Below are 5,666 nucleotides of genomic sequence, written 5' to 3'. Positions count from 1 at the left end.
TTCTTCAGGGCTGAGTTCTCATCTTGGAGAAGGCATGTTTACAGCTCGTGGAATAGCAGAGAAGTTTGTTAGGTTGCCTGGGACAAAGCTAAACCTCCAGGGTGCTGGCAAGCCAGGTTGGTCGGCAAGTACACAGAGGGAATCTGGATACTCTGTGGGTGTTGTGGGCTTGGAGCATGCAGTGTCAGTATGTTTGGGTGGAGATAAGAAGCCTTGGGAAGGTAGTCACAGGGCTTAGGCAGGGCCTATGAGGTCAGTGACGGACTGTGCCCTTTGGGTGTGTGTCTGGACTAGGCATCACTGAATGTTCTTACACACCCACACAGCAGAAAGACTGCAGCGGGAGCCAGAGAGGGCTGAAAATCCAAAGCAAAACAGCCAAAACTGGGAAGAGAATCCACTTCCTTCTGTTGTGTGACTCCAGTGCCCTCTATTGACAAAGCTTAACATGGTGCTGTGCTTAAACAGAAATGTTTAAAGTGATCAGTCCATTACAGCGGAGCAGGCACTGAGGGGTAAATTTGGAGATAAGGGGCAATAAATAGAAATTAACACAGTGTATTTTCTCTGTTCCTGGTTGGGGTCTGATTAATAAAATTCTCAGAGTTAATGCCTTCATTTTATATTCTTATTTTGTCCTATAATCTTTTACTATTGTTCAGTTTAAAAATATCAGATATTTATCATTATTCTGGATGACTCTCTTTCCTTCATGCCTTTGTCTTGATTTAACATCTGTTTTGAATGTGCCATCTACTTTCTACCTTCTTACCATCACACTAATTCATATCCTTATCATCTATCTCGGGGAGTAGTGGATTTATTCTTGAAATGAGAAATGACTAAGTGCCTCTTTAAATGAGAAATGACTAAGTCCTTCTAATTTACCAGGCACTGTGCTTGGCACATGGAATAGTCAGATGTGATTTTTTTTTTCTTATATAGCTTAAACTTTAGTTTAGAGATTAAGGACACTGATAGTTGTATAATTAAAAATGTTAAAAATGTCCCTGAAATGATGACGATGATGACAGTAATAGATATAGTCATATGTGAGAAAATAGCTAGACAACCTGAGACCAAAGGTTATGGCTGGAGGAACTGCTGTTTGAGTTTAATATGATGGCTGAATAGAGGATAATTAGGTAAAAGGGTGGGAAAGGCATTCCAAATGTAGGGCACATGTTTAAAGGCAAGAACATACTTATTTAATGATCTTCAAGGAGGCCAATCAATGTGTCTGGCATAGAGAGACAGCAATACAGAAGCATTCTAGGAGTTGGGGCTTAAAAACAAGCTAATATTTAGATCATGTGAAGATTTGAAAACAATATTAAAGGTTTGGGTGTTTTTCCCAATAGCAACAACAAGTATTTCCAGTAACCTCTTAACTTGTTAAGCTTCCCTTTTATAGTTTTCTTCTGGCAAGCCTCCAATCTGAATTCTATGTATTTTTTCCAGTTTTTCTTTACTGCCATAAAAATCTATTCATGTAAATCCCTATCTGTTGCATATTGTACACATATACCTCTTCTACCCTGACATTATTCCAACCCTACTGAGGCAGGCCAGCCTCCAAGATAGCCTTCAAAGGTTCCCTACTCCATGCCCTTGTGTGGTTGAATCAGACTGACCTGTGTAACTAATTGCAGATTGTGAAAGTGACAGTGTGTTCTGTGACATCATCCTTTATTTGCTCTCCTTCTCTCAGATCATTATCTCTGAAGGAAACCAGTTGCCGTATTATGAGGACACTCAAGAAACCCTATGGGGAAACCCACGAAGCAAAGAATTAAGACCTCCTGCCAACAGACAATGAGGAATGAAAGCCTCCTGCCAATAGCCAACATAAATGGAGGCTCCTGCCAACAGCCATGTGAATTATCCATCTGAGAAGTGGATCATCCTTTCTCAATAAAATCACAAAATGATTGAAGTGCTGGCCACCATCTTGTCTGCAAGCTCATGAGAAATTCTGAACCAGAACAACCCAGTAAAGCCAGTCCCAAGCTCTAACTAATGAATATGCCCATCGTTAGTTACCCTTTTGTACTCTTATCAATCGATACTCTCCGACTTTCAGTAAATCTGGTCCCTACCAATTAAAATACCAGAGGGAGTAGTTTCAAGAAGCCATCTAAATATTGAAGTTCTTTTGTCCCTAATATTCTGTTACTGATATCTGGGAAGAAATTCCATATGACACTTTGGTCCTTAGGAGATGCACAGGCTTAGATAGAGTCCCATTTATAAGTATGCACAAAATATTATAACAGTCACTCTTAATCGACCTATACAAAATGAAAATCTTAGATCAAACATCTATCAAACATTTATTAGAGTGTATTGTGATTATTGATTTGTTTATAAGACTCCTCATTAACTTGTAAGCTATTTCTGGTTCCAAAATCTATTGGAAAAATATAATAGATACGGAAAATCATGGGGCTCAGTAAAAAACATGCTATTAATATTATATCAATTGATTGCAGAGTCCTAACTCTTGTGAATGTGTGCTTGTAAGTTTGAAATATACACAAGATCAGGTCACTACCAGAAATCAGGAAACCAATAGTCTTAAGAGGCAGAATAAATACTGAGGGACAAATAATAGGACAAATGGAGAAAACAGACAACTAGCCAAAATCAGACTTTTTCAGGCATCTTAGAGAAGAAGTAGAACAAGAAAATGGAAAATCACCAGGTGAGTTCTAGAGGTATGTTTGAAATGATTATCTTTCATCTGCCTTTTGAAGCCAACATTTAAAGAGAATCTTGTGGCTGTTGTCAGATGAGACATTCTAAAAAACTTTTTAGAAATGAATTTAATTTTTGACTGACTCATGCATATCAGTTCAGATGAAATAGGAGTGTAGTATTTATCCTCTATTTTCTAGTTCCAATGGTGGAACTATTGTGTAATAATATTATGTAACTATTCCTTGTGTAATAATAATATTCAGCCTTAGTGCTTCCCATACCTGATAATTTCTCAAGACAAGGTGAATCATACTTTTCTCTGCAGTGATAGCTAAAAGGTGACTCTGCATCATAATCTCTTAGCAGGAGTCAATGTAAAACTTACCTATTTCTCTAGAAAAATCTCACAAGAAATATGGAGCATCTTAAGCCACACCGTGCCACTTAAATTCACTAGTTCAAAACCACAGTGGTAAAGTTGCATAGTTGTGAGAGACTACATGGCCAGAAAAGCCTCAAACATTTGTTATCATGCTCTTTGCAGAAGACATCTGTTGATCATAGATACAAAGTAATAAAAGGGTTCTATAAGCCACATATGAAAATGTAATATTAAAGTAAAACCCAATATTCATGATAATTGGTGATTGGCTCCTGTCTTTTAGCCAGACTCATTCTCCAATGAGGGCAGTCTAAAATTTGTTATTGTTTGTTTATTCTTCTATGCGAGGGTGGGAGAGTTTAAAATGAGAGTCGTGGTGATTATCTGGAACTTTTTCAGCCCATGACAATCGTTCAGGTTCTATGGAATCAGTCAACTCCCCATCTATTAAATAAAGAGCATCCTCCCCTACTCCCCTCCGCTTTTTTTTTTTTTTTTTTTTACAAGAACTGGCAGAAAGCTGACTGAAATTTTTTTTTATTAATCTAGTAACAATACATCCCACATTTTCTGTGAGCAGAATCCACTTACATTTTAAGACAGAATTTCACTAAACTTTAGTGTTTTATTTTATATAAGATATTCAGAATAAAAACCTGAAAAATAATATAATTTCTGGAATGAAGAAGAGTTTTCTGACATGATAAAGGAGAACTGATTATAATGGAATGAAAGATTTACTTCTCAGTCATAAGAACATGTCTGGAAGCATTGTGTAGGTTAATATTCATTTATCATATCAACAAAAACACTAATTTTCCAAGTTGCATAGAAATCCTGAGGAATGAGGTAGACACAAAACAGCATTTGATAAAAAAAAGTTTTATGTCCCCTATGATTTTCATCTATGGAGTCATTAATTAAGTAGGATGGTATGACACAGTGATATCAGACCTGAGATAAAACTTGTTGAGAAACAAGCATCTTCCTGTGTGGAAAAGATCTCAGACATTTAAAATCACAAAAGTTGAGACTGATAGATCGCTGCTTTTGAGGAATACAAATTTTCCTTGTCTCTCCCGGCCTCTACAAATATAAACGTGGTCATTATCAGAATGTGTTTCCTGTTCTAAGCTTCAGACTCTTAAATCCAACTGCCGATTTTCTAAGGGACATCTTTAAATAAACATAACCAAAACTAAATATTTTATTCCTCTGTATCTCTTAAGCCTGGTCCAGTCTTCTATTTTACTCTAAATTGTACCAGTATTCACTCAATTGCTCAAATCAAGAAAGACAAAAACAAACACTTACATATTACCTTTTGATTTCTCCTTTTTTTAAAAAAAAAATCCACATCTAATATATCAATATATCCTAATTGTTCTACCTTCAAAGTATTTTTGAATCTGTCTGCTTTTCTCAAACTCAGGACCATAATCATAGTCAGTGTCATCATTGTCTCTTCCTCAGAACGCTGAAAACCTACTTAGCTATTTAGACTCCCTCCTTTCCATCTTTGTCCCCCACCACTCCACCAGCTACACAGGAAGCAAAGTAATCTTCTTGAAATATAAAACAAATCACATTACTATCCTGTTTAAAATGACTTCTTATTGCTTTTATACTATAAAATCTATGTTATTAATCATGGCTTACATCTTGAATGATCTGACCACCACAAAGACATTCTCTTATGCTACTCTACCCTTCCTCATTCTGATCTTCAGAAAGAAACTGGAAGACACCACACATTCTTCCATATCAGAGCCTTTATATTAATATCTACGGATCCTTGTATTTAGAAAACCCAACCCATGATCTTCATATTTTCACTAGGCCAACTCCTTCTTAAACTTTTAAGTCTTAGCTTAAATTTGGTGCAGTCAGAGAGGCTTTCTGATCATGCTCTCAAAGACAGTGGCTTACTCACTGAGTGATTATTCTCTTTTCCCTATAATATTTTATTGTTTAGCTCCTTTATAGTACATGATATCCACTGTTACGTATTCTGTTGATTATATACATATATATCCTGACTCTCTCTAAATTGGAAGATCCATCCGGGCAAGAACCGTATCTGTTTTCTTCAACTTTGTATCTCCAATACCTTACATGCCTCTTGTGATATATAAAACATTCAAATGTGTTTGGTATGTGAATAAATACAAATTAGGCTCCAAGTGTAATTTGTCCTTAATTAGTGTGAAATATAACACATAACCTTGCACACATTCATCTGGTGTGGAGTGAAAGGAATTTGTTTATATGTGGAAAATGTTTTAATTATATTTTAAATATGTTTAGTTCAACATACAATTGAATGAGTTTAGCAATTTTTCAAAATGTTGTGCTGCTAGAATTCCTTATTTCTTTTTGCGATAACTCATGTAAGTTATCATCTTAATTTCCAAGAGGTTTCAAAGCAAAAATCCTAAGCAATTATATTTTCTCCTTTTCCTTCAGTCAAATTCTGCTTTTTGATATTTCCAAAAGGCCAGAAGCACTGATTTGTTCTGACTGTGTTACTTGTTTAGTACTTGAAATGATCAAAAGTTTAAAAATTTCATTTGTTTGTATCAGA

Source organism: Chlorocebus sabaeus, chromosome 7 (assembly GCF_047675955.1).
Source record: "Chlorocebus sabaeus isolate Y175 chromosome 7, mChlSab1.0.hap1, whole genome shotgun sequence".
Lineage (NCBI taxonomy): Eukaryota > Metazoa > Chordata > Mammalia > Primates > Cercopithecidae > Chlorocebus > Chlorocebus sabaeus.
The sequence above is the reverse complement of the archived record's forward strand: the minus strand, read 5'-3'. Positions refer to the sequence as shown.